The sequence below is a fragment of the Podarcis liolepis genome (genome assembly GCF_965112155.1).
Source record: "Podarcis liolepis genome assembly, chromosome: 12".
In the NCBI taxonomy this organism is placed as follows: Eukaryota; Metazoa; Chordata; class Lepidosauria; order Squamata; family Lacertidae; genus Podarcis; species Podarcis liolepis.
Window position 1 is genome coordinate 9,490,311 of NC_139563.1, and position 16,886 is coordinate 9,507,196.

Below are 16,886 nucleotides of genomic sequence, written 5' to 3' on the forward strand. Positions count from 1 at the left end.
TAACCTCCACTTCACATCCCAAGGCCACGCTTATGTAGGACGGATCAGTCTATTTCTGCCCTGCGTCAGATTCCCATATGTTCATTCGCAAGCACCTTCTCATCCCCTCATCCGTCTTTTAAAAACCACCTTGAAAATTAGTTTTGGATGTATCCTTTCAAATTGCATTTTATCTCTTCCCCATGCTAAAGATTCCCAACTGCTTCAATCTACCCTCTTCGTCTTTCCCACCCTCCTCTGGCCTTAATCTCAGGGCACGGGTTCAAGGCCCTATGTTGGCTGAAAGATTCCTGCACTGCAGGGGGCTGGACTAGATGATCCTTGCGGTCCCTTCCAGCTCTTCAGGTCTTTGATTCAAGGATATCCTTTCTAAACCGCAATGCCCAGACGTATGTACAGCATCCCCGCCAAAGTCTGTGTTAAGTCATGGGTGAAGATATCAGGCGACACAGCAATTCTTCAAACAGCTCTTGTTTATTCACAGGCCATAACAGAACTGAGCTGAAGGGTTCAGCCAGCCTGCTTATATAGAGCTCAACTACAACGCAACTGTAACACTTTCTGTAACTATCCAATCACTGAACGTCATTTTCAATCCCTTATTTGCATATGTGGACCTGAGTGAAAACTATCTACAGTATCCCCTTGCTGGCCCAGGGTGAGAACTTCAGTACATAACAGTCCGACCAAAGCAGAATGCAACAATACCATAGGATGCTATGCTTCTGTTGAGGCAGCCTAGAATTGCATTCGGCATTTTTGCTGCTGCATCACACTGCAGACTCATGTTTATCATGTGGTCTGTCCTTAAACTTCAGTGCCCAGGTGTGGACACATTATTAGTAGCAAGCAACCAATTTCTGCTGTGGCTTGGCAACTGAATTAATGCTCCTCTGCGATATGTGGCATCCAAATTAGTAGTCAATCCAGACTCAGAATCAAACATTGTTCCAGATGTTCTGGGTGCGTCCCTGAAATTCCCCCCGCCCTGAGTTCCAAGTGGAGAAATGTGTTTCTTGGGAGGGATAATGGGAAGTTGTAGCAGAATCCAGCTCTGTCCCGGACAAGGCAAGGTCCCCATACCCACCAACATACAGAGTCCCCAAACAGCGACGTGGAACTTCCTGTCTGTGCTCCCTGCAAGTCAGGTGACCTGCACGAGATCACAGAGCCCAAAAGACACACAGGGGAGGCTTGCTCTCACCAAAAAGTGCACGTTTTGGAGTGCTGCACAAGATTGCGGCTCCAAAATACCGTATTTTTTGCTCTATAAGACTCACTTTTTCCCTCCTAAAAAGTAAGGGGAAATGTGTGTGCGTCTTATGGAGCGAATGCAGGCTGTGCAGCTATCCCAGAAGCCAGAACAGCAAGAGGGATTGCTGCTTTCACTGCGCAGCGATCCCTCTTGCTGTTCTGGCTTCTGAGATTCAGAATATTTTTTTTCTTGTTTTCCTCCTCCAAAAACTAGGTGCGTCTTGTGGTCTGGTGCGTCTTATAGAGCGAAAAATACGGTACGTGCTTTTTCAAGGTGAGATCTCAGTGCAAAACCACGTGAGATCACAGTGACCAGTGCTCTTCCAGGAGAAAGCAGGGTGTTCTGTTTTTTTCCAGGACGCTTGTCAGGTATGGGTCTACTGAAGTGTAAAACCAAGCAGGTGAGAGCAAACTTTTTGGGTAAGCCTGCAACTTGAGAGCAGGGAGAGATTGTCAGCAGCGAGAACCGAGAGTTATGACTATAGAACAGAGTCAGGAAGCCACAGATCATAGGAGAGTGAGGTGGATGAAACGCAACAGAAGGTAATTTAGAAAGCGTTCATAGAATCATAGAGTTGGAATAGACCACAAGGGCCATCAAGTCCAACCCCCTGCCAAGCAGGAAACACCATCAGAGCACTCCTGACATATGGTTGTCAAGCCTCTGCTTAAAGACCTCCAAAGGAGGAGACTCCACCACACTCCTTGGCAGCAAATTCCACTGTCGAACAGCTCTTACTGTCAGGAAGTTCTTCCTAATGTTTAGGTGGAATCTTCTTTCTTGTAGTTTGGATCCATTGCTCCATGTCCGCTTCTCTGGAGCAGCAGAAAACAACCTTTCTCCCTCCTCTATGTGACATCCTTTTATATATTTGAACATGGCTATCATATCACCCCTTAACCTCCTCTTCTCCAAGCTAAACATGCCCAGCTCCCTTAGCCGTTCAGGAGCATAGCTGTCAACGTTTCCCTTTTCTTGCGAGGAATCCTATTCAGAATAAGGGAATTTCCCTTTAAAAAGGGGAAACGTTGACAGGTATGTTCAGGAGTTTCCAGTTCCTCTGTGAGAAAGCAAAGCAAAGCATAGTGGCCACCAGAGTGGCGGGTTCTCAGCCTGGAAATGCCAACGACGGGTTTTTTGAAGAAGAAATAATAATATTTTGATCACATATAAGAACATAAGAGGAACCAGCTGGAGTGACCAACCAGATGCGTGTCTTCAGCACAACGGCAGTCAGAAGGGGTGACCAGGCCTGCAAACTCCATACACTTCTGGCGGAAAATGAAAAACAGGCAGACTTTCCCTTTCTTCGAAAGAGGAGCAGGGTAACTCCAGCCCCGCAGACCTAATTTGACCCAGTAGTGTTTCCAGTTTGGTCTGCAAGGCCATTTCTCTCAAGCCACGCCCACCCTCCCAACTCACAACATCCTATATAACCCATAGGCGTTGCCAGGGGGCAAGGAGGGGGGCAGCTGCCCCTCCCCCCAATCAAGTAAATAAATGAAAATACTTAACTTACTGACCAGTTGTGTCGCAGACAACTCGGTTCTGCCCCCCCCAACATAAACCCTGCCCCCCCTAAATAAATCCTGGCTACGCCCATGATATGACTTGGCGATAATCATGCAAGTGGCTGCCTGGTGTTTTGTAAATAGCAGCCATATGGGAGCAGCACTGATCCAAATTGGGATCATGGTTGGGGGAGGGCTTTAACCCTTTGCTTCCACCTCTGTTCCAATCTGGATCTCTCTCTCTCTCTCTCTCTCTCTCTCTCTCTCACACACACACACACACACACCACACACACCCCGTAACTGCTATTGCATCTGGAGGAAAGCTTATCACTGGTGCCAAAAAATATAGTTAATGTCTAAAGGTTAAGATGTACGGTATGAGCACAGCCTCACACCCAACAGTTGAAAGCTGGCAACCTCTCTGTGGGTGAAATCAGCTACTTTGGCCGGGTTGCCTTTTTCCTTCCTTGCTACAAATAGCTCAAACTCTTGAGTAGTCAAAAAAACTCAATCTGTGGCATCCGCTACATCAATCTCTGCTGAACTGGCTGCCTTCCAGATGTTGTGGACTACAACTCCCATCAGCAGCAGGTAGTTCAAAAGATCTGGAGGCCATGAGGTCGGCAGAGGCTGTTTTACACTTGACTCATTTTCTCTCTCCACTGTAGCCGTCCTTACTAAAAATGCTCATGCAATACCCAGATTTGTTCCAACATCCAGAATCTATAGTCAAATAGACAACTCCTTGTCCTCCCCCCCTTCCTGCCCTGCCCCATTTTGCCGCTACGCTAAAACCACCGCGAGCGTGTCGTCTAGCGGTGCCACCCACCTGTTAGCATCGATGGCTTCCTTCTCCAGACCAGCTGAGTGCCACCATCCACCCCTGGCTTGCCGACGGACGCAACCGCCTATTAAAAAAAAGGCAAAGCTGCAAGCTCAGCGACCAGCCTCTCCGCCGGAGGTGGCCAAGAGCGTGTCGTCAGCTTTGCTGCTGAATCCATCTGCCCCGGACAAAGAGGCCTGCTAAGCGAAAAAACCCTATTGTGTGTCGCGGCATAAGCCCTGCTGTGGCTGCCCCAAATGCCAGCAGGATTTCTCTCTCTGCAGGAGCCAGTCTAGCCTGGTGTGAGCTGTGTTTCATCGCAGCCTGCTTTTCTTCCTTGGGAGAAGAGTGATCCATGCACTGATCGCGCCAAGCCTTGATTATTTTCATCAGCATTGCTGCCTTAACAGCACAATGAGGAAGTCTGGCATACTTCAGTTTTGGGGTTATATTGGGATTCCCAGCTTTCACACCGTATCTCCTTGGACCACAACACTAATATTTGCCCCTTCCTTTCCCCCTTTGCTGCCTGCTGGCCATTTCCAGTCCTCCAAAGTCATGGAACCATTGTCGAGTTGGGAGGGATGCTCTGGTTATCTCCCGCTTGGACTACTGCAATGCGCTCTACGTGGGGCTACCTTTGAAGGTGACCCGGAAACTACAACTAATCCAGAATGCGGCAGCCAGACTGGTGACTGGGAGCGGCCGCCGAGACCATATAACACTGGTCTTGAAAGACCTACATTGGCTCCCAGTACGTTTCCAAGCACAATTCAAAGTGATGGTGCTGACCTTTAAAGCCCTAAACGGCCTCGGTCCAGTATATCTGAAGGAGCGTCTCCACCCCCATCGTTCTGCCCGGACGCTGAGGTCCAGCGCCGAGGGCCTCCTCAGTGCGAGAAGTGAGGTTACAGGGAACCAGGCAGAGGGCCTTCTTGGTAGTGGCGCCCGCCCTGTGGAACGCCCTCCCATCAGATGTCAAAGCGATTAACAACTACCTGACATTCAGAAGACATCTGAAGGCAGCCCTGTTCAGGGAAGTTTTTAATATGTGACATTTTAGTGTATTTTTCATCTTTGTTGGAAGCCGCCCAGAGTGGCTGGGGAAACCCAGCCAGATGGGTGTGGTACAAATAATAAATTATTATTATTATTATTATTATTATTATTATTATTATTATTATTATTATCTCAAGTGTCATTTAAGAATACTACTTCAGCTTGCAAATACTTTGCCTCACCTCGTGCTGGTGGCCTCTACATTCCCCAGCATCCTAGGTTTACTTCTGAGTAGAAGAGAACCATGCCCCCTCACAGCCACACAACTCACTCCCCTGCTTCAGCCTGTCTGTCTGTCTGTTTGTCTGTCTCCAGCCTAAGGCTAAGCCTTCCTGCCCCCACTCCCTGCTTTCCATCCTGCACAGTACTGGAGATACTGGGAGTGAGGCAAAGCAGGCACTCGGAAAAAAACAGACTTTTTTCTTTCTTTCTTGTCACATTGCCCCCATCTCTAATGAGAAGGGCCAGTACAGACCAACAACCCTGATAAGAGTCGATTTTAAGACTAGTTTCTGTTGCCAGCGCCAGATTTAGGGTGGTATGGGCAGTTCCCCTGCGCTGGGTGCTGAGCCGAGGGGGTGCAAATTTAGAAGCCCCATACAGTGGTACCTCAGGTTACATACGCTTCAGGTTACAGACTCCGCTAACCCAGAAATAGTACCTCGGGTTAAGAACTTTGGTTCACGATGAGAACAGAAATCGTGCAGCAGCGGCGCAGCGGCAGCTGGAGGCCCCATTAGCTAAAGTGGTGCTTCAGGTTAAGAACAGTTTCAGGTTAAGAATGGACCTCCGGAACGAATTACGTTCTTAACCAGAGGTACTACTGTAATTGAGAAGATCAATTTTGGGGCGCAAAAATATGGCCTCGCATGGGGCGCCATATTACGAAGGATTACCAAAGTCCGCCCCTGCTATTGCATTCAAACCCACCATGCAGTCATGCCATAGTAGAAATGTTCGCCTGCGATATACCCCAAGCTCTCATTGATGTGATTTGTGTGTGACACTCTTCACTGAATGTCATGGAATCTTAGGAATCCTAAACCGTCCTTGCAAGGGAAAAGCCAACGGGCGGAAGCAAGGAGAAGCCGGACACTGAGGTCCAGCTCCGAGGGGCTTCTGGCGGTTCCCTCACTGCAAGAAGTGAGGTTACAGGTAACCAGGCAGAGGGTCTTCTCGGTAGTGGCGCCCGCCCTGTAGAAAGCCCTCCCATCAGATGTCAAGGCAATAAACAAGTATTTTACTTTTAAAAGACAACTGAAGGTGGCCCTGTTTAGGGAAGTTTTTAATGTCTGATGCTGTATTGTTTTTAATATTTGGTTGGAAACCGCCCAGAGTGGCTGGGGAAACCCAGCCAGATGGGCAGGGTATAAATAATAAAATTAAGTTCCTAGTAAGTTCCTTTTTTAAAGAAGAATAAAAAAACCAACATTCTCACTGCCACATCAGCTCAGATAGCTTGGTCGGTAGAGTATGAGACTCTTATTCTCAGGGTTGTGGGTTCGAGACCCCTGTTGGGTAAAAGTTTCCTGCAATGGCAAGGAGTTGGACCAGGTGACCCTCACAGTCCCTTGCAACCCTCTGGTTCTGTGGGGCAGCAGTGATGATGCCAGAGACCTTTCTCGTTGCAAAAAGGCCCTGAGTGCCATTTTCTCCCCACCTCCATGAATTCATGACCTTTTGATGGAGTGTCATTCCAAGGGGATTTTCCCAGTGTTGCCCAGTCGCAAAATAAAAGCAGATCTGAATTCCTCACACCCAAAAACCTATTTGTCAAGACTGAATAAATTTGCCAGAATGCTAGAACGGCCCGCCATCTTTTCCTTCCACTTGCACTCCGTATGTCTTTGCCCTGCCTGAGCTTCTATGGAGAGGTATCTTGGCCTGGACGAAGGACGTCAAGCATCCCAGCCCTGCCTTCCAACGGCCCGCATATCTGTGGCTGGAAGTTAAGGAATTCACTCGCGTGGCCTCTCCCCTAATCCCTCCCTTTTGCTCCGCTGCAAGATAATTCGGGCCTTGACAAAAGGCTTGCTAAGCGCCGGCGCCGCTCGTGCCCCCGGCCTCGGGGGATTCTCATAGATGGATAAGCAGCAATAATAGACCCAGGGGTGGGGGGGTGGAAGCCAATGCATCCTTTTAACCAGAGGGTGATGGGTCCAGCTATATATGCAAGCCTGCAAGCCCCATTCAGGCAATGGGTAACGCTCAGCCCCCTGGCACCGCCCTGCTCCGCCCCCTTTTCCGTCTTTGCGCTGGCAGGCCATTGTCCTGCTGCCAGGACCCTGATCCTGTCTACATTCCTGATGGAGCAACACCATCCCAGCTCTCTAGCTCTCTCTCTCTCTCTCTCTCTCTCTCTCTCTCTCTCTGCAAGGCTTTTTCTGGTCCAGGAGTCTCAAAGTGGCTAACATTCTCCTTTCCCTTCCTCCCCCACAACAAACACTCTGTGAGGTGAGTGGGGCTGAGAGACTTCAGAGAAGTTTGACCAGCCCAAGGTCATCCAGCAGCTGCATGTGGAGGAGCGGGGAATCGAACCCGGTTCACCAGATTACGAGTCCACCGCTCTTAACCACTACACCACGCTGGCTCTCACACTGGATGGAAATGGAAGGGGCAGCTTCAAAGATCTAGCACAGCTGCTGGAAATCATGCCCCGCCCTCACCTCAACTGCATGGTCTTTGGAATAGTAGAATCACAGAATTGTAGAGTTGGAAGGGACACCGAAGGTCCTATAGTCTAACCCCCTGCGATGCAGGAATCTCAGCGAGATCATACGTGACAGGTGGCCATTCAACATCTGCTCAAAAACCTCCAAGGAAGGAGAGTCTACAACAGGCACAGGCAAACTCGGCCCTCCAGATGTTTTCGGACTACAGCTCCCATCATCCCTAGCTAACAGGAGGACCAGTGGTCTGGAATGATGGGAGTTGTAGTCCCAAAACATCTGGAGGGCCGAGTTTGCCTATGCCTGGTCTACAACCTCCCGAGGGAAACAGTTCTGCTGACAAACAGCTCTTACTGTCACAAAGTTCTTCCTGATGTTTAGTTGGAATCTCTTGAAGCCATGGGTTCGAGTCCTACCCTCTGGGCTTGCACCGTAATTCCGTGACACATACAAGCCCATTTAGGCTGCAATGCTATCCCTCACTGAGCTCTGTGGGGCTTACTTTTGAGCAGGCAAATACGATTGTCCACTGAATAGCCGATGGTGCAGAATTAACACATTCCTTCTGCTGAACCTGGAGTTTCGACTGCTCGGAAGGTGCAGTCTCTTTCGCACACATTCCTTGCAAATGGCCCCTTGTTTGAGGCAAAAGTCATTGTGCTTGTTACATTTGGCCGGAGAGAGAAACCAGGATTGGGGGTGGAGGGGGGTGGGCAGGCAGGCAGGGGAGATAATCATGCTTTGAAAGAATGCCGAGCTGCTATTCCTGGTTCAAAAATGCAAAGGCGAGTGACAACTGCCGGTGGCATTTTGGGATGTGGGGGCGAGAGGAGGTTTGCCTTCCAGCGGGCAGCTGGTGAGAGAAGCCCAGTTTCATTCCTGTGCAAAAGGCCAGGGGGTTGAAGGAGGGATCCTTAGGAATGTTAAAGAGCTTTCAGAAATACAATGCGTGAGCCGGTGGTATTGTTTGGAATTATCGTCGCATTGCTGGCGCTGAAGGGAGCGTAGTTGTCCAGACAGGCAGAGGGTGGTATTTTAAGGCTGTGCATTTTTTTAACTAAAAATGAATGGAAAATGAAATGTAATGCACCCAGATTTGTTTTGGATGCTGAAATGAATTGGTAGCTGCAGGGGGCAAGGAGGAATCAAAACAAACGTGAAAAGCAACTGCGAATCCATTTCCCTTTCGTTCTTCACTTTTGTTTTACGCAGGCCGCACCATGCATTTAAAGCACTACCCTATTGCTTTAAACAGCCATGCCCCCCCCCCAAGAATTCTGGGAGGTGTAGTTTGCCAAGGGTGCTGAAAGTTCTTACGAAGCCCCTATTCCCCTCACAGAACTGCAATTATCAGAGTGGTTTAACACTCAGTCCATACCCTCCAACATTCCTCCCATGAATATAGAGACATCCCCACCAACTGTTATCTGATGAAAATAGGGACGTCTTAAGGAAAAGCGGGACATGGCAGGATCATATCAGAAACCAGGATGGCTTCTGTAAATCTGCGACAGTCCCTGGAACATAGGGACACTTGGAGGGTCTGTCAGTCTCTCTTCTCAGGGAGCTCTGGGAATTGTGATTATATGAGGGGAATAGGGGGTCCGTTCCATAATAAGCACCCCCATGTCGCTGGGCACCAACTCTTTCATCTTGCTATGTAATATATTTCTGAAGCCAGCAACGAAAAGACTGTGCGATGCCCCAAGAGTAGAAAGTCTCTCCACACCTTCCTCTCTTGTCTGTGGATAGCTCAGTTTGGCCCGGGTTGGGTTCTACTTTGACCCATGAAGCCGTTTCCCCCAAAACTTGATTGCAAGGCCAATCCCTGCAACATGCAGGCTTGAAGCGCCTTCAAGGTGCTGCCTTCAAGATGGCTGAACCATGGCACGTCAAAGCACCATACAGGGCCTTTCCAAGCCCTGGGCGGTGCTTTCAAGTCATGATGATCAGCACCTGAAGTCACCCAACCGCCAGATCAGGTTTCCACCCATTTGATGCAAAACCATCCACTCTCTAAAGGTAAAGGGACCCCTGACCATTAGGTCCAGTCACGGACGACTCTGGGGTTGCGGTGCTCAGCTCGCTTTATTGGCTGCGGGAGCCAGCGTACAGCTTCCAGGTCATGTGGCCAGCATGACTAAGCTGCTTCTGATGAACCAGAGCAGTGCGCGAAAATGCCATTTACCTTCCCGCTGGATTGGTACCTATTTATCTACTTGCACTTTGCTGTGCTTTCGAACTGCAGTGGTGCCTCGCAAGACGAAATCAATTCGTTCCGCAAGTTTTGTCGTCTTGCGATTTTTTTCGTCTTGCGAAGCACGGTTTCGTGAAAGTTTTGGAAAAGCTTCAAAAATCACCAAAGTCTTAAAAAACCTCAAAAAAGGCTACCACACCGCGTTCTATGAGTTGCTCCTCGAAGTCAAGTCGCAACTGTATTAACGCTGTTAAGAAAAAGGAAACAAACTTGCAAGACGTTTCCGTCTTGCGAAGCAAGCCCATAGGGAAAATTGTCTTGCGAAGCAGCTCAGAAAACAAAAAACCCTTTCGTCTAGCGAGTTTTTTGTCTTGCGAGGCATTCGTCTTGCGAGGTACCACTGTGCTAGGTTGGCAGGAGCAGGGACCGAGCAATGGGAGCTCACCCCATCGTGGGGATTCGAACCGCCGACCTTCTGATCGGCAAGCCCTAGGCTCTGTGGTTTAACCCACAGCGCCACCCGTGTCCCTTATCCACTCTCTAGACTAGACCAAATATTTGCAGGGAGTCTCCATGTGTAGCTGTTTCAGCTGAGACTGATGGGAGTTATAGTCTCTGGAGAATCTCTGGTTGGGGAAGAGTGGTCTAAGGCAGGGTTCCTCAAACCTGGGTCTCCAGCTGTTTTTGAACTACAGTTCCCATCATCCCTGACCGCTGGTCGTGCTAGCTAGGGATGATGGGAGTTGTAGTCCAACAACAGCTGGAGACCTAAATTTTGGGAATCCTGGTCTAGGGTATACAGAGCTGCCCTTTGGATTCTCTAGCTGATTGTAGGGATTGGACTAGATGACCCTTGTGGTCCCTTCCCATTCCATAGTTCTTCGGTCTGATCACTCCATCACACAAGAGGTTTCCAAGATCCCCCATTCCCAACTCTAAAATTCCACGCCACCATTACCCAGGTAATTAAATCACAACAATGACAATTAAAATAACACCCTAAAACCACAATATGAGATAAAACACAATGGAGGCAGGCGGGAAAGGTGTATGTCAGAAAGACCTGTAGCTTCAGGCTCTGAATGGCAGAAACCCCTCCAAGATCTCAGGAAGAGTCAAAATGTGTGTCTGGAGGGTGGGACGGGACGTTTGTGGAAATACTCTCTTTATCCATTTTTCAGTGGATTTGCCCGAGACCTGAATCTAGGTCCACCCTTCGCATCTGGGACCAGTTATGCCCACATCAAAAGATAGACCAGTTTCCAAAAGCGTCAGGCCACAATCTGGATATGACTGTTCACCAGGTCAAAGGAACACATGCCTGACTACAGAAAAATAACAATGACCACTATCCGGCAGAAGTTTTGGCTCAACGTAGAAAAACCAGGTACGTTAATCTGGCTTCGCTCAACGAGATATTTGACAATCCCTAACTCCACCTAAATCCACAGATTTAGCTTCCGTTAGCTTCCCCTTCCCTTTGCAATATCTCAAGGAATGACTTACGGAGAGTTCCCAGCAATCTGCAATGGCAAGTCCTGGTTTGGCGTCTTGGAAAGGCCGGGCTGTTGGAATATCCTAGGGAGGAGAGACCTGCTCCACGCTCCGATCCTGGCTCTGAGTGTCTCCAGCCGGCCCCTCACAGCTGATTATATCTTGGAATCCTGAGCTATGTTGGGAGGGTGAAAAGGCTGGTCTATTTTTAGGGGGCAGGCGCTGCTATTCCATCAGGCTGAGTCAATCACGATTTCTTGTACGCCAGTATGGGAGCAGTAGAAGGAGCCTCAGCACGTCCTACAAAATTCGCGGTGCCAAGAGGGCTGACTCAGTCCGTGAAGCCCCCACTGCCGCCTCCACCCTTGGTAAATCGTAATTCGGTAAGGGAAGAAGCACATCGGGGACTAGGGACGCTTTGCTGAGTCATGCTCTGAGGTGTTGTGTCATGACGACGACGGCACTACGTCAAACGCACCTCGTGAGATCAGAAACTAATTTCAGACCATTAGCCCAGTCTAAAGCCCAGTTAAGTCCAAGGTCTTGGCCTGCAGTGGTTTGTTTTGTTTGTTTGTTTGTTTGTTTGTTTGTTTTTTGCCCCCGTCCAGCCCAGGCCATTGGGATGCAGGTGGTGCTGTGGGTTAAACCACAGAGCCTAGGGCTTGCTGATCACAAGGTTGGCGGTTCAAATCCTTGCAATGGGGTGAGCTCCCGTTGCTCAGTCCCTGCTCCTGCCAACCTAGCAGTTCAAAAGCATGTCAAAGTGCAAGTAGATAAATAGGTACCGCTCCGACGGGAAGGTAAACAGTGTTTCCGTGTCTTGCTTTGGTTTCACCAGAAGCGGCTTAGTCATGCTGGCCACATGACCCAGAAGCTGTCTGCGGACAAACGCCAGCTCCCTCAGCCTATAGAGCGAGATGAGCGCTGCAACCCCAGAGTAGTCTGCGACTGGACCTTATGGTTTACCTTTACCTTTAGCCCAGGCCATGGAAGGTCTGTGTCTCATTTCTGGACCCTCATTTCAAGGGTCCCTTGAACTAATATAGGCTGTAAGACAGGCACGGGCAAGGTGCCTCTGAGTATGTCAAGACCGGTGATCTCATACCCTCCGAAGGGATATGGCCCAAATATGGGACACCATCTTCTGGGACCGAAATCCTCCGCAAATTGCATGACCCACATGAGATTGCGGACCCAGAAAAAAAGCACTTGGGGGGGCATGGTGAGATCGTGGACCCAAAAAAGCAGTTTTTCGAGCACAGTGCCCCAAAACACATGTTTTGGGGGGGCTGCACGAGACTGTGGATATGAAAAGGCAAGATCTCAGCCCCAAATGAGGTAGTTGACAGGTATGTGCTCTTTTCCTGGTGTATGTGTGACATGTAATAATAATAATAATAATAATAATAATAATAATAATAATATATCACGCCTTTTTCCCAGAGCTGGACTCAAGGTGAGTCCATACATAGACTAAAGCAACACAGACAAAATACAAACTGCTAAAAACATAGGAAAGATCACCATTAGTAAGTGTAATGGTTCTAGGGGTTGCTCGTGCGTAAGCCGGTGCTTATCTCCCCGGCTGGGTGCAAACACCTGGCTGGGTTGCCTAAGTGAACCTTTTCTGTCCAGACAGCCACTCACCCGTGGCTGACTCAATCGCTGGCAGAATCCGTCAGTGGGCGTTTCTTAAACTTCTTCCAGCAAAGCAGCTCTTTGACGCCTAGTCTCCTCCTACTCTCTCTGCGCGAAAGCCTTCTGCGAAAGGAGGGCGTAGGCAGCGGAGGACCTCTACTCTCCCCACTGGTCCCCGGCAAGGAGTCATGGGACCGCCTCGCCGCTTCCCCATCTGCCCCCCTTCTCCACTGGTGCTACGCTGATTCTCTTCCCCAGAAGATGGGCTGCTTCTCCCAATCCCTGGACGCTCTCTGGAATCCCTCTGGCTTTTGCTCTCTCCCTCCGGCACTGATGGCAGTTCCCTGACAGTAAGTAATTAAACTCTAACAGAATTAAAACAATATTACACAAACAATTGATTAAATTACAAATAATAAAAACAGCACAGCGCTATTAAAGCTCCCTCCTTCAAAAACAGTCAGTTCCCAAAGGCCTGTTGGAATAAAAGTCACCACCTGCCAAAGGAAGAGCAACAAGGAGGGAGACAATTTGGCTTCTCTAGGGAGTGAATTCCAAAGTTTGGGAGCCACCACCGAGAAGGCCCTCTCCCACTTCCCCATCAAGCATTCCTGTGAAGGTGGGGGGACCAAGAGAAAGGTCTCCCCCAAAGATTTCAGGACCAAGACAGGTATGGGAGAATATGGTCCTTCAGATAGCCTAGGCCAGTGGTGTCCAAACTTTTTTCAAAGAGGGCCAGATTTGATGAAGTGAAGGGCCGTGGGGACCAACCAAAGGGCCAACCAAAGTTATTGGGCTTTTTATAAGGATTGAAGATGTTGAGGTTTTTTTAGGATTTTACCCCAGGAAATAAACTGCCACAGGGGATGGATTAAACCGACCGGCAGGCCGGATTAGGCCCCCAAACAGACTTTGGACATGCCTGGCCTAGGCTATCTGTTTTAATCTGATTTTATATCAACTCCTGATTTTAATTACATGTCGATTTTTTAAAATATCAGTTTTTAAACTTTGTCTTTTATTTATTTGTCCTTTAGTACAATTTTCGTGTTTGCTTTGTTTTATTTTGTTTTGGAAAAGCTTGGTTCTATACATTTTGTTAAAGCGAATAAATAAATAAGCCTTGGGAAAATGAGAAAACAGAAGAGGCAGCAAAAACTAGCCGGTCCGCTCATCCCTACGCATCTCGTAGCTATGTCACAAATGTGTCATTGTGTCACCCGGGCTTGTGACAGCCGAGCTCTGGTTGACACTCGGGTGACCAAACATTTCAGGAGCATTTTTGGGAAAGGAATGGCTTTTCCCAGTGTCAGATGTCATAGCTGGCAAGCGCATTTAGAGGCCTGGGGGCTGGGAAATGGAGCTTCCCCGAGGACGGAAAGGGTGACCTCATGCCGGTGGATTCCTCTCCCCTGCAGATTCATTCACCTTCACCCCGGACACTAAACAACAGCACACAGAAATGCCTCCTTCATGACAATTAGCTTATTTATGGATGTGGTGCGTCTATCGCCTTTCTGCATAAAAGGTATGCCTCTGAGGCCATAGCCATCTTCCCTTCGCCTTCCGTAACGCAGCTTAAATAAAGAGCCATGAATAAGCAGTCCCCCCCCCCCCCAGGGTGAGAGAGCCTGGGCCCGTCTCAGGTTATCAACATAAAATACAACAGAAGTCAAACTTTTGTCATTAAAGACGGAGAATAACGAGAAACCAAAATATGGAGAAAGGAAAAAAATCAAGAAATAGGGAGACAGAAAAGATAAAGAGAAGAAGGTAGATAGAGATAGATAGATGATAGATAGATAGATAGATAGATAGATAGATGATAGATAGATGATAGATAGATGATAGATAGATAGATAGATGCTAGAAATAGAAATAGATAGATGCTAGAGATAGAAATAGATAGATGATAGATAGATAGATAGATAGATAGATAGATAGATAGATAGATAGATAGATGATAGATAGATAGATGATAGAGATAGATAGATAGATGATAGATAGATGATAGATAGATGATAGATAGATAGATAGATAGATAGATAGATAGATGATAGATGATAGATAGATAGATAGATAGATAGATAGATGATAGATAGATAGATGATAGAGATAGATAGATAGATGATAGATAGATGATAGATAGATAGATAGATAGATAGATAGATAGATAGATGATAGATAGATAGATGATAGATAGATAGATAGATGATAGATAGATAGATGATAGATAGATAGATGATAGATAGATAGATGATAGATAGATAGATAGATGATAGAGATAGATAGATAGATGATAGATAGATGATAGATAGATAGATAGATAGATAGATGATAGATAGATAGATAGATGATAGATAGATAGATAGATGATAGATGATAGATGATAGATGATAGATGATAGATGATAGATGATAGATGATAGATGATAGATGATAGATAAACTAGATGATAGAGATAGATAGATGATCGATAGATAGATGATAGAGATAGATAGATGATAGATAAATAGACACCCCACCCATCTGGCTGGGTTTCCCCAGTCACTCTGGGAGGCTCCCAACAGAATTAAAAGCACAATAAAACGTTAAACATTAAAAACTTCCCTAAACACGATAATGTTAGACTCCAGACATAATAGTTTCATGCCCCTGTCTCCCGATAGATGGCAATGTCTATTACTTCACGATTACTTCAAAATATGAACCGTCCTGAGATATTTTGATGAAGGGTGGTATATAAATTTAATAATAATAATAACAATAATAATTGCACTTTGGTGTGTTTGGCGGCTCTCCTGTTCACTCTGTTGCAGGACTGGCCGAAGACATTTTGGCACCTGAGGCAAGCAACAAAATGGCTTCCCTTCCTTCCCTGCCATGGAAGAAGGGGTGAGGGAAGATCTACATGGACCTCTGGACCTCTGCCCCAAAGTCCTGCCCTGATGGCATGGAAAGGAGCAGCAGAATCGGGCCCGACCTCCACACATTCCTCAGTAGCTTTGAACAGGGAGGCAAACACACTTCTGATGAATGGATGCGTTCGGGAGGTACAGTGGTGCCCCGCAAGACGAATGCCTCACAAGACGAAAAACTCGCTAGACAAAAGGGTTTTGCGTTTTTTGAGTCGTTCCGCAAGATGAATTTCCCTATGGGCTTGCTTCGCAAGACGAAACGTCTTGCGAGTTCTTGCGAGTTTGTTTCCTTTTTCTTAAAGCCGCTAAGCCGTTAATAGCCGCTAAGCTGTTAATAGCCATGCTTTGCAAGACGAAAAAACCGAAGAGACAAAGAGACTCGCGGAACGGATTAATTTCGTCTTGCAAGGCACCACTGTACAATCTTCTTCCACACTCATAGCCGCAGAAGAGGGGGCCAAACATGGAAGGGCTATTGCCTTCATGGGCCAACTCGGGGATTGTGGGAGTTGGAGTCCAACAATTTATGGAGACCACAAGTTCTCCATTCCTGAATTAGGATTTCCGGGAAAAGCAAACAGCACTTTCGCCCACCAGGTGGCACTCCGAGCTTTCTCAATGGTGATTGCTCTAACAATATTTTAATAGAAACCCCGCCGATAAATTGGTGAGAATAGAATAGCACTTCAATCATAAAAGTCCTGTTGTCTTTTCTAGCAAGATCTGTGGTTTTTGTGCAGTGTGTGGGAACACCAAGATTTTCCTTTTCCCCCTCCCCACCTTGGTATTTTTAATGAGTTTATAAAAATCTTCAAGTGATGCAAAAGTAGAGAAGAGATTTAAGCAAGGGTAATGGACGCTGGTGGCACTGTGGTCTAAACTGTTGAGCCTAGGGCTTGCCGATTGGAAGGCCGGCGGTTCGAATCCCCGCGACGGGGTGAGCTCCCGCTGCTCGGTCCCTGCTCCTGCCAACCTAGCAGTTCTAAAGCACGTCAAAGTGCAAGTAGATAAATAGGTACCGCTCCGGCGGGAAGGTAAACGGCGTTTCCGTGCGCTGCTCTGGTTTGCCAGAAGCGGCTTAGTCATGCTGACTACATGACCCGGAAACTGTACGCCAGCTCCCTCGGCCATTAAAGCAAGATGAGTGCCACAACCCCAGAGTCGGCCACGACTGAACCTAATGGTCAGGGGTCCCTTTACCTTTTAAGGTTCTTGAGGTGACACGGTTGCTTGGGGACATGTCATTACGCCAAATCTTGACCGGATTGTGGTTGGGAAAAGAAAGGATTTCCCCACCCCCAGGGACCAAAACAGATTAGT